The sequence below is a fragment of the Tursiops truncatus genome, chromosome 6 (assembly GCF_011762595.2).
Source record: "Tursiops truncatus isolate mTurTru1 chromosome 6, mTurTru1.mat.Y, whole genome shotgun sequence".
NCBI lineage: Eukaryota > Metazoa > Chordata > Mammalia > Artiodactyla > Delphinidae > Tursiops > Tursiops truncatus.
The window spans coordinates 55,965,049-55,978,689 of NC_047039.1; the positions used below are offsets into that span (position 1 = coordinate 55,965,049).

General features: G+C 35.7%; 1 protein-coding gene across 1 annotated transcript in view; it reads left to right on the forward strand.

Moving 5' to 3' along the window:
- The window catches only part of PTPRD (protein tyrosine phosphatase receptor type D), a 2,130,336-nt gene that overhangs the window by 550,486 nt on the left and 1,566,209 nt on the right, over window positions 1-13,641 (forward strand). The gene's annotated exons all lie outside the window — the stretch shown is intronic.

The window sequence follows — 13,641 nt, forward strand, 5'->3', positions numbered from 1 at the left end:
ATTAATGGAGCTAGTTCCTTTTAGAAATTACTTCAGTGGAAATTTATATTTCTTATACAACAGTGCAGACTAGTGGCCATGCCTTACAACATATGTTTGTCTTTTTGTGGGACATGTTATCTGAGGTAATCATATGTACATATTATGAAATAGCATTAAACAAATTACATATATTTAAATAGTAATTATTATAGCACAATATAGTTTATAGAGCTTAATAGTACATCAGCCGAATTTATTTTATTCATTCTATTTTGCATTCATTCCAAATCACCTAGAAATTGTTCTGTAAATGATAGGTGAAAAAATATACACTTAAATTATATCACAGGTAGTGAATTTAAAGAATATCTAATTATTAAGATTTCTGTGATCTGTATTTTTGTTTTAAGCTTACAATATAACTAGTCCTCTATAAGCAAGGGTATTTTTTGTTTAAAATAGTGACAGATTGGTAATCCTGTAGTCATTTTTTTATAGATGCCCACCCACTTGTTCCCAGACTCTCAATTTATATGAAATTCTTCTAATATTTAAACATGATTTCTCTCCTCTCCATTTTAAGTATTTTTCCAATTATTAAAATGTTTTCCCAAATTATGCTTTTTTTAATTAAGAAAAATTCTTAGCAACTGTCTGTAGGGAAATAAAAGAATGATAATTAGGCTAAAGAAAAGTTTTAGGTGTTTTCTAAACTGTCTCCTAATAATGTGAATAGAAGAACGGATGAACAAATTACTTCAAAGACCTCATTTTGATCTCTAAATATATATATATATATATATTTTTTTTTGCCGTACGTGGGCCTCTCACTGTTGTGGCCTCTCCCGTTGCGGAGCACAGGCTCCGGACGCGCAGGCTCAGTGGCCATGGCTCACGGGCCCAGCCACTCCGCGGCATGTGGGATCTTCCCGGACCGGGGCACGAACCTGTGTCCCCTGCATCGGCAGGCGGACTCTCAACCACTGCGCCACCAGGGAAGACCCGATCTCTAAATCTTGAATAAATTTTCTTTCCCAAAATATGTCATCAGACCTTCTTGTATCCACCATCTGGAATGAGGGATAGAGAGAGGAGCTTTCACACTGTGACATGTAGGAGATTTTGGAACCATAATTATATGTAGGAGATTTTGGAACCATAATTATTAGTTGATTATTAATGAAATGACTCATAGACTAGCAGCAAAAGGGAGGTTGAATGTTGAATGGCCCCCAAATAATCAGAATAGTGGATGATAATCCTGTGATCATTTAAAATTGTGTCTATTTCCATGATGGCACAAAATCTGCCCTGTAACTTCTGAAAGGCTTGTCCTGGTCCCAGCTCTATTACTTAGCAGCTCTGCAAACTTGAGAAAATTTGCCAGTCTCCCTGAGCTTCAATTTCCAAATCTATACATTGAGTATAATATGAATAATCTAACAGGGAGATGGCCAAATGAGATAACCTTTGTGAACACTGAGAAATGCAAAATGAGAGCAAATTATTTGATTAGTCCAATAGCTGGATTTTCATTCTACATTTGTGGCTATTTTGTTTGTATATTTGTTCATACAACAGTGATTTTAACTTCAAGCTTAAGTCTCATTTTATGTGGAAAGATTATTAAGTATCAACCAAGTCTGATTCCATTTTTACTTATGAAAACATCTTCCCCTGGATGTAGAGCCTTAGATCAAAGGCTTAATTGTTATACCTTTATTTGTTTTGTTTTGTTTTGTTTTTACATATGAAGAAAAGTTTAGTAGCATAATTGATATCTTTTAAAATTTGATGATAATCTGTTAGGTCTTCTATATTATTCCATCACAAGGAATTATTCTAAGGAAAAACTCTTAGATACTATTCTCTTAGTCCTGTTAAAACACACAAACACAATTTTAGGGAGATTGTCTATTCTATCATGGCATGGTTCTGATGCATTGCAGGTGTATTCAACGGTAGATGGCAGGGTGTCAAACAAGAAACAAGGTTCCCTATTTACCTTCCATGACTTTACTCAGACTGACCTCTGCTCTTTCACGTTAAGAACTCTATGCAGGGGAGATATGTGCTTAAATATTTGTTGCAAATTCTGAAATTGTGTCCCTGTGTCACAAAACATAAAAAAATAACCAGTAAATTAAAATGGGAGAGTTCATTTAAATCACAGTTGTCAACAGTTTATGATCAAAATATCTGTTTTAGAATTGTAATTTATTCACTCATTTGGATATTTACCCTGCTAAAGACAAATCAGCCTTTGGAATTTTGCAGATGAGTGTGGGCAGATCCTACTTTTTTTTACCTTGAATGTTGCCTCAGAAACATTACATTTTGTCCTATCTCTTTCTGTTATGTTGATCTTCAGGTGAGAACCACCTTTTCACCTTTTTTTCTTTTCATCCTAAACCACTTTGAATTGCAGATCTAAGCTATGAAACACCTCAGAAAATGCACACATGCACTTCACATAAAATTTTATAAACTTTTTAGAAGGAGCATAGGAACTCCTGAATTAACTATGCATCCCACAGAAGTTCCCTGAGAGGAGTTAAAATCCCAGTCCTGGTTGGAGATTGCCAACTAAATATTTTCTGCAATAATTTCCATGGATAAATGAGCACATTGAAAGATAATTTTGTGATTGGAATATCAAAATTGCTTTCTTCCCCAAACATAATTGTGATCTCTAAGTAAAGCAAAGGATATGCTATCTTTCAAACTGAAATGGTGTGAATCACTTTGGTGGTGTGAATAGCATCCATTAGTTTTACGTATACATGACAGGTTATTATGCAGAAATAATCTGATGTCCAACCCTAACCAAGAGGCAGTAGCAAAATTCATATTTTCTTTAATCCCCATCCAGAAAATATTTAATTTTGTACAGCCTTGTGTTTTTAGAGCTCTGTGATACCTTAGAAGTGATCTGTCTCTCCTGCCCTCTTTTGTATAAATGAGAAACTAACTGAAATCCATAAAAATTCAATAAATGCCCGCATTTGATACATGCCAAAAGTGAGATTAGAATTCAAGTATTCTCAGTTTAAACTGTGCTTTTTCTTTCTAGGCTCTTAGATTAAACTCTTCAAGTGTCCACATTATGGGGAATTGACAAGTTTTTTTCAGAAATACATTCATATTAGGTAAACCAATGGATTCTTGAAAATGTTGTGTTTTCTGTTTGCAATAAACTATTCTCAAGATTTTAAAAAGTTCTGGGTGGTAACTGTCATTTAGATTTAGTTGAATGAGGCTGGGTAGGGAGAGGAACAGTATACTTCGGGGTTGGGGCCAAACTAAGCATACCCAGACAGCCCTCCACCTTCCTGTCCTGGAATTCTCCCTCATCTGGGCTGTGCTCTACTGCTTCTCAGTTCTCTGTATTTTACCTTCCTCAAGCAGCACCATCTCTGTCAGTTCCTTCATGGAGTCGAGCGTGTTCTTGGTCCCACTAATAGCCATCTTGTTACCTTTCCTAAGGGTAAGTGCATCTTAATAAGAATGCCAGCAGAAGGCAGCAGGTAAAAGTGCTGAGGGCTGAATTCTACCCTAGAGCCGGAATAGCAACTTTCTGGGTTCTTAGGAAACAGTCAAGATAAATAGCTTTCTTTTCAATAGCTCTATTGGGCTACCTTTAACTAAGTTGACCATCTATGGTGTTTTAATAGGTTACATTTAATAGATTAATCTTGCAGGATTGATCTTTGAGTCTTCTATCTCCCCATGCCTCTTTATGCTGATTCCTCAGAATGCACAATAGCAGGGCCAGAAATGGAATAAACTTTAAATTACACACAGAGAATGACACTTGTGGCAGCTGAGCAGGTGAAAAGGGGGTTAAATTCACTCTTATCTTTTACATGCCTACAGGGCCTTATTTGCTGGTGTTTAAATCTCTGGGAAAAGGCAGTCAGAAGTTTAAGTATTTTGCTACCTCTGCTACTGCATTCCCATGGGGGCAGTGCCCTATTTCTTACCATTATTCATTGTCGTTCTGCTTCTAAATAGCAATACTTCTGAGGATGATTGTGCAGTACTGCGGATGCTGCTTTACTTGAGCTAGAATGACATTCCAGAAATGCTGTCACTGGGGATGTGCTTCTAAGAAGGATGTTACTTTGCCATGAGCGGATGAGATCATACATTATATTTAGGATTCACAGGGAAGGCAACCGCTAATTGGTGACAGCCTGGATCTAAACTTTATGTTTGGACCTGCCTGGTGGCGCAGTGGTTAAGAATCTGCCTGCCAATGCAGGGGGAAGATCCCACATGACGCGGAGCAACTAAGTCCGTGCGCCACAACTACTGAGCCTGCGCTCTAGAGCCCGCAAGCCACAACTACTGAGCCTGCGTGCCACAACTACTGAAGCCCACACGCCTGATGCCCGTGCTCCACAAGAAGAGAAGCCACTGCGGTGAGAAGCCCGCACACCACAACGAAGGGTAGCCCCCGCTCACCACAACTAGAGAAAACCTGTGTACAGCAATGAAGACCCGAAGCAGCCCAAAATAAATAAATAAGTTTATAAAAATAAATAAACTTTATGTTTTATTTAAGTTATGTTAGCTTTAAGAAACAACTTTTCTTTTGCTTAGGTAATAAAATTTCTTAAAATGCTTAATCGTTTCATGCATTTGATCATGCAAAAAAAAGTTATAATGTTTGGTAAGATTAAACCAATTAGTAGCCTTCTCATATCTGCGATACCCAGATTGCTGAGATTTTTAAGGCTAGGTTTATTGCTCATAGTAAATACTTTAGTGAGTCTTGTAGAGGCTCAAATATAATAAGGCAATTGGGAACGGTTCTGCTCCTTCCCCATGCCTCAATTTTAGGTAGCGTTAAATAACGGGCTTGAAATAGTTGATCCCAAATATAATATGCTTTTTTTCATGGGCCTATTTTATTTTAGGCCCCTAAAAAGTGATTTAGTGACCGACTGAGAAAACTATTTTCTATAGTTAAGATATCTGGTTCTTTTAAGTTTGACTTTCCCAGAATCCAATTCCATTGAATTTCACATTTCTACTTACTCTGTTTCTAGCACATTTAAAATTAAAACTGGAAACTCTTCAGTGATATAGTCTCAGTCTTTCACATAATTTCAAACTGTCTTAAGATATAACTATATATTTCTCAAACCAAATTTTTTTATGTGTGTGGGCATGAAAAATTAAAATATCATTTACAATTGTTACTTTTAAAAGTTATTTTCTTTCACTAGTGGCATAATGTGTTTTTGTGAGTTGTTTAAATATATTTTTTCTTCTACAGAAAGCATGTGCTTTTTTATGGAAATACTCTATATTTTTACATTCTTATTTTTCAAAAACATTGAAATGCATTTACTTTAAGAACATGAAAAAGTTTAAACATATCACTCTCTTCAAAACAACAAATAGAAATAGTGAAAGAAAAACAATCTCACCCACATTACAGTAAATTTGTTTAGCGAGAGGGTGGAGTTTACAGTAATAGCTTTTAAGCAGCTTATCTAATTTTAAAATAGGACGTATTGCACTTTATGTGAAACTGAGAGGGAAGAATACATTTCAATTTGTTTAAATGGCCTTAACAGTGAGGTTTATCAGTGCTCAATTTAATTTTGCATTTAATACCTTTTTGCTAAATTCTTTCTCCCTTTTTTTTTCCTTTATCTGTTTTAAAATCTCATTTTTTAAAGAACCTTTCCTTGCTACGGAAGAAAATGTTTAATCCATCCACTGATTCGGAAAGAAATTAACTACATAAGCCCATAAATACGCAAGCACAAACCAATTTGTAGCCTCTTGTTACTAAGTAGTTTATTGCTGGTTCTCCCAACAGCCCTGGGCAGACTGCTAAATTGAGAAGATCACTAATGCTGATTTGGGAAAAACAAGGACGCATAAGCAGTGGTTGCATCCCACATTCAGGATAGTGGCAATTAGGTTGTAGTGATGCGGCTGCCTGTATAATTGGAATTTTAGTGCGCGGTTTGGGCAGAAACACGTCTGCTCCGAGGATGCCCTGTTAGATGTATCTAAAGTGTTTTGACCAATTGTCGAAAGTGCTCTATGGCTATTTATTCAAAGCTACATCCTGCTTGCATGAAAACTGTGTGAGTGTTCTTAATTCAATGACATCAGACTTGAAACAAAACAGAAATACTTTTGAGCTCTCTGGTCAGGAATATTACATCAGTGCATTCATTTTTATTGATCCTTTAAACCAAAAATGCTTTCTCATCTCACTGCTTCCTCTAGTTTGAGCTAGTTTTTCTGAGTATAGTTTTACCAAATGCTGAGGTTGCTGCTGTCATTCACTTTTTCTATTCCAATTATAGCCTCACTTTGAAATAAAGCCATTTGTAATTGAAAACAATGTGCATGCCTTTGTGATTCTGATTAAGTACACATTAACTGAAAGCAATTTAGGGGAGTGGCATTAAAGCTTCTGGGTGGTTTTTCTTGGAAATTAAAATAATTCAAATTGTGAAGCTCAAATTGTAAATCACAAATATCTTACAGTCTTTGTTCTCCAAACCAGTATAATGTTGTTTGTTGATTGTTCACATTTTGTCCTTTCTAACCATTCACATGATGTCACCAAAGCAATTTTATCTAACTTGAAAGATCTGCCCAAATTGGAAGAGTAGAGCAGAAAGAGATCTTAGAATTCATCTACTAACCCCTACTCCCTATGTTCTTTTCCCTAGATAAGAAAAGAAAGTCATAGAAGGTTAGTGACTTTAGGACACATGTGTTTTTTATGGGAGGAGAACTTCTTTCAGGTGGAAATTGAAATAAAATATTCTTGGGCTTCCCTGGTGATGCAGTGGTTGAGAGTCCGCCTGCCGATGCAGGGGACACAGGTTCGTGCCCCAGTCTGGGAAGATCCCGCATGCCGCGGAGCGGCTGGGCCCGTGAGCCATGGCCGCTGAGCCTGCGCATCCGGAGCCTGTGCTCCGCAACGGGAGAGGCCACAACAGTGAGAGGCCTGTGTACTGCAAAAAAAAAAAAAAAAAAAAAAATATTATATATATATATATATATATATATATATATATATATATATTCTTAAATTCACTTAGTAATCTGGTTTACTTGAGTAACTCTTCACAATTTTTAATGCAACTTCTATTTCATTACTGTATAAACATATACAGATACTAGAGACTAGTAAACTTTAAATTTTGGGAGGCAAAACTCATACAGACACTTACTTCTCATAACTTTATTTTGGCATATCATGAACATAACTGCCTGTGGGGACATCGACAATTTGCATGCCTTGGACTTTCCATGAGAGAAAAATCGTGGTCTTTGCGATTATTTTATATATGCAAACGAGAACTTTAAGTTGTCAAAGTACAAATAGAATGGTGACTTTTATTTCATAATTTTTATAGACTTGCAGTTTTTTGACAATTCAATCATATTTTTGATGGTTAGAAATTCTATCCTTTATCTTAGGAAGTTGTGCTGTGGGAGAAGGGAAGAGTTCTGTGCCCATCAAATCTGTGCATGTGCCTTTTTTATATGGTCAGTTGAAAAATGAAGGTGATATTTAGGTCAACTTTTTTCATAGTCATGTATCTTTTTTCCAGGTTACATAGACTGATCTTAAACAACAGCAGAATAAAGTGTTTGGAATCAAGACCAGAGATTAAAGTTTATTGTCAGTATAGGGGCTGGTAAAAAGAGCCATAATTATTCAAATAATCAAGATGAGAAGTGAAGATCTAAACTAAAGTTGGAGCCATAGAAATGGAGAGGAGGAAATGGATACAATAAGTGCTTTGTACCCATAATCTAAAAACTGAGTGATGACAGCTTTCTGAGGTGAATAAAAGTGAAATCTTAATTGATCCCAGAGAGTCTGACTTGTGCAAGTGGGCAAATGTCTTTCAACGTGTAGTGGTTAATTGAGTAGGCAATCTGTTTGGATCCCATATCCAATACTTATTACCTGTATGAATTAAATACTTATTACCAGTATGAATTAAAGTGCATCTGTTTCTTCATCTTCAAAATGGTGGTAATATTAATATCTCCCTTATGAGGTTGTAGAGAACTTGCTTAAGATATTTCAAGTGTCGGGTACAGAGTAAATGTGGAATAAATGTTATCTATTATTATTGTTCACAGAGATAGAGATTGAAAGAGCAGATTAATAGATGAAAGGTGATTGAACATTTTCATAGGTTGAATTGGGGACATCTTTGGGACATTCAGGTATAAATGTCCAATAGTTTGATACATGGGTTTGGGAGCTATACATGTGGAATTTATTAGTAATAGGTTATTTTTGAAACCGTGGCTTTGTATGAAGGTATGTAATGAGAAGGGCAAAGTGTCAAAGATGAAGTGCTGAGAAAAAAATGTCATAAGATACACATGAACAATTAATTAAGAAGGAATAACCAGAGTGATAGGAAGAAAACTAGAGGGAAGCAGTGTCATGGGATTTAGGAGAGAAGTTTTAAGATGGTAACAGTAGTCAGCAGAACCAAATGTTAAATAAGACAGGTAAAATAACTGAAGTCTATATTGGAATTGTCAATATGGAGGTCATTGGCAACTCCAGATGTAGCAATGTCAGTACCTGAATCTCTGAGAAAGTGCATAAGCCGTGAAGAGAAGGTTTGAAAATAGAGTTAGTGAAGGCAAACAACTTTTTTGAGAGGGTGTGACTGAGAAGAGGAGAATGGAGAAAAATAAAAGCTATCTCGAATGCAAAGCTTAGAAGGGTTTTGTTTGCTTTATTTTCCTTTTTCCTTTAAAGTAAGGTATTTGAGCTGTCTTTCAAGTTCCCTTCAGTGGAATCATTTTCTAGATACTACAACTGCAGTATAACAAAACAAAACAGCCTTTTGTATTTAAGATAAGTGACACACTTTCCAATAAGATGAAGACTGTGTCCCTCTCAAGTATTAGTGGTCTGTTCCCACAGGAAACTTATCTTGATTAAACCATTCACTAAGTGTAAAGTGAATGAATCTGTTTCATATTTCAAAAAAAAAATTTGTGCAGTTTGTGGAAACCTGATCAAATTTCTTAAACATATATAAATGATCTTCTGCTGCTATTTGATATCTAAACGGTTGACTCACATTGTGTGCTGGGCTGTCATATGATATGACCCTTAAATGCTGATAAAATTGGTGTTCAGTAAGCAAAAGGGCCTTAGAATGCTTAGCCAGACCTATATTTCAGAAACATCAGGGAATTAATCATGGTAGGTAACACTTTGGTCACCATCTAGCTGTCAACAGGCTACCATTGGTGTGTCTCAGATGTCATGGTGAAAGGGATACACACAGGCCTTAGAAAGCAGAGATGCTGCTAATGTATGCACTCTGTCCTCTCTAACTTGCTCTGGCTCTTATCAAAAGTGTTAGTAAAATAGTACGAGTTTTTGAAATACCTAATACTGGATTTACTTGAAAGATATGCAGTGTTAGTGGCAGGGGGGTGTGCTGCCAGCTGCCAATTATGAATACCTAGGAGTGAACCTTGTTTTGGACCTACAGGCCAGCAGGAATCTGCAATGATCCTTGATGAAGCATATAGTATCCCATGATTTGGATGGGTACATATATTCTTCTATCTTTTAAACACAAACAGATGAGGATATAGGGTTTCTGGTTCTTGGACAATGCTCTATAGTTAATCATCAGAAGCATGCTGTCTTGCTGCTTTTTTACTCACTTATCTTTTTCCAGCCCATTTTTTGGACAAAATAAACCATTTTTATTAATAAAGAAGCCATTAATTAGGAGTTTCATTAATAAGGAACTCAAGTTGTCAGAGTTGGGCAGTATAAAATTTGGAATGGAGGAAATGGACTGTCAGGTTGGTCTGGAGTTTTCCATTAGCAGGGTAGTGAGACAGCAAGAGGGCAGAGGTGATAAAGGTTTGGTTAGAGGGTATCTGAGGAGGTTAACCTGGGATCAACCTGGATAGGGAAGTAAGACGAGTGAGGGGGCTGAGATAGACTGGGAGAAGAGTCAAAGGCAGCGACATGTATTTATGATTTAGATGAAGGAGTAGAGATTGAATGACAGGAGGTTATTGTAAGAGAGATCGAATTTCAGTGAGATATAGAGTTAGTTTTAGCTTTGTGGATTGAGGCCAATTGCTTGCATGATTATATTTTATGATCTTTTTATGAAAGCATTATACTATATGTGTCTTCATCATATGTATCTTTTATTAGGTAATGCATGTTAATTAACTATCTGTTCACAGAAATCCTTTATTACAAGAGGCTAAAGAACTTTCAGAATAAGTGCACATACTTTTTTATATTTTCACTTATTTTCTGTATTGTATATCTTTATAACCCTCAGAAATTCCCTCTTTTATATACTTTATTTCACTATAAGCAGAAGGTGTACTTTATAAATTTTCCCTTTTCCCTATTAATATGTCTCCTTAACTGTTGGTGTTTGTTACCTATTCATAGGCACTTTTAGTGTTCTAAGAATTAAAATCAGTGACCATGAGATAAGATTTAATTTGTAACATTGATGTTCATCGAATTTTTAAAAATAACTAGGGCTTCCCTGGTGGCGCAGTGGTTGGGAGTCCGCCTGCAGATGCAGGGGACGCGGGTTCGTGCCCCGGTGCGGGAGGATCCCACATGCCGCGGAGCCGCTGGGCCCGTGAGCCGTGGCCGCTGAGCCTGCGCGTCCGGAGCCTGTGCTCCGCAGCGAGAGAGGCCACGGCAGTGAGAAGCCCGCGTACCACAAAAAATAAATAAATAAATAAATAAATAAATAACTAGTGTGTGTGAAGATTAGTGATGAGCTTCTAAATTTATAATGGCAGATCTTATGTAACAATAAGTAAGGGGCTTAAACATAGATAGCATTTAAAAAGAAACACACTTGTTCTTGTTTGTGTGTGCTGGTAGTGTATGAGAGTCTTTATTCTCCTTTTTCTGTGAAAGCTAAAAGCAAAATATGAAGCACCAGAAAATGATGACAATGCAACACAAAGGAAATAACAGGAAACCCAGCTTCAAAGAGCAGAGGAAATACTCAAGTTCTTCTTTTTTTAAATTTTAATTTACTTATTTATTTTTAAACATTTTTGGCTACACCATGAAGCATGTGGATCATAGTTCCGCGACCAGAGATTGAACCACTGTGCCCCCTGCATTGGAAGCTCAGAGTCTTAACTACTGGACCGCCAGGGAAGTCCCTGCAAGTTCTTCTACGAACAACTTGAGTAAAACTGAGCAATGATTCAATGTGCTTGAGACTCATTCTTCCTAAATTTTAAAAGGGGAGAAAGCTATTGACAGTAACTGATCTCAAAGTTAAGTGCATACTATAAATCTCAAAAAAAATGTTTTTTTGTAAGACTTATAATAACTTGTGAATCAGCTCCTGGAAAGAAAGGGTAGCATTATTCCTGTGAATAAGTTTTGAATACCACAGTCTTTAAATATTGCTTTAGTCTCTGAAACATGCACAGTTTAGGGAAAAGGGTTGGTTTAGGTAAATGTGAAATCCATAGCACTAAAAGCTCAAAGTTATACTGTTTTTACAGGTGCTGTATTTGTTAATGGTAAGATGTTCAAAAGCAGAGAGGTAAAGGCCAAATTTAAAAGCTATTTTAAATCTTACCTAAAATTAAATTCTACAACTTAAATTATAATGTAACATAAAAGTTGTTTGATAATATGCCCATGTAAATATCTAAAAATAAATTTTATTTTTCGTTTTAAACTCCCATATATAATCCTATAACTAGATAATGGTTTTATAACATGTCGGCTTATTGTGAAATAATGAAATACTGGTTCTAAGACTGCCTTGGGTATATTGGGGAAGGGGTGTGAAGGATAGAGTCCTTTAGGAATTGCTCCTGGCTTTAAAAAAAATGTCAGTTCCACATTTTGACAATATGTAAAATATCTTTCTTATTCCTTCCTTCTAGCATTCCCTTCCCCTTTATCTAGCATGTGTGATTTGTAGACACAGGTAGCGTATTACTGTAGTTAGAATGAAAGGCTCTGAGTCAGACTGCCTGCGTTTAAATTCCAGCTCTACTATTTACTGACTAGGAGCCTTTGAGGAAGTAGCTCAAAGTCTCTTTATTTCAGGTTTCTCATCTGAAAAGTAGAGAAATCAACAAATTCTACCTCATTAATTTACATTTAATCATGCTAAAAACAATAAGATCAACATAATATACAAAAAGCATTTGGGACATAGTAACTACTCAATACATGTTATTTTGCTTAGGTGCTGCAGAACTGGTTATTTGTAAGTTCAGCAGAAGGTTATAGAAATACCTTGTTAGATTTTAACATTATTCACTAAAGGCATGTAGAAGAAATTAGTTTCAATGTAGTATTCTATTAGTCCTGAGTGAGAAGTGTTTGCCAAATTAGACAGAAATAGCAGTTCCTTCCTTTCAAAACCAAAAGCCATTTCTTGGTCAGTCAAAGGAGATTTTGACATTGATCATTTTAGACATAGTGTATAGTACCAAGACTTTCCAGTTAACTAAGTAATCTATATCTATCTACCTAGCTATACACAGATATACATATATTTGTGTAAATATATTTTCTCTACTACATAGTCAGAAATCTACTGGATTCTGAATACATACACAATCAATAGAACATGATTGCTGTTCCAATGAACTAAAAATGTGGTTGAAAAAAGAGGGTACATATATGAAAAATACATGATGGAGTATGTGTTAATATTAGAACAAGCCTATGAATGCAAAAATTATTATGGCTTCATAGATTAGATGAGTTCAGAGTTTGGTCTAGAAAGAATGAATAACGTTTGAACAAGGGAACATTGTAGCAAGGGAACATTTTAGGAAGAGAGAAACATAAAAAGCCTGGCTGGGAGGAGACATTTGGATCAGACATGGGGAATCATGATGAACCCTAAATGCTCAGTTCTTTGTGTTTAGTAAATGGTAGAAATTTTGCCATTTGTGATTTGCTTTTGGAACTCAGGAGCACATGACCCACCAATCATTAAACAGTTGATGGGACCCCCTGATCTTTGTCACCCAGTTCAATTTTCTGCTGTTAAATGTGTGATTTTAAGTGAATATTTAACTGTCTATAGTTTTTCTTTGAGCTGTGCATCTGGTGACTATTCATCAATTGGTTTGCATATTCTCTATCCTGATTCATTTAAGGTTTTTGATGTATATGGTTTATTATAGTTATGGCCTCACTATTTTATGTTTAGTAATGTGCTGTCAATTTGAAAATTGTTGATTATCCTAGAGTACAGCAGTCACGTGGATGTGGGACAAGAGTTCTATAGATAATAAGCATAATTTGATAAACAATGCTTTCTGAATCTATAAGAAAACATGTGAATAATGAGTAGTATAACATTAAAAAATTGTGAGTGGTTCATTTTCTTATGCAACACGGAAAAACAAAAACAGATGTAAAGGTCTTATATATAAAATATATTATCTTTTCAGTAACTTCTCATTTAAGACAAGAAAATGTGTTTGTGGTTAATCAGTGAATAATTTCTTATAGCATGAACTTTTATATCAGAAAAGCTTAAGGATTATATTTGCTCTTTAAATGTTTGCTTCAAATGGATTTTCTTTAAACTATTCTTTAAATGGATTATAATACTTTCCATCAAGGAAATAATATAAACA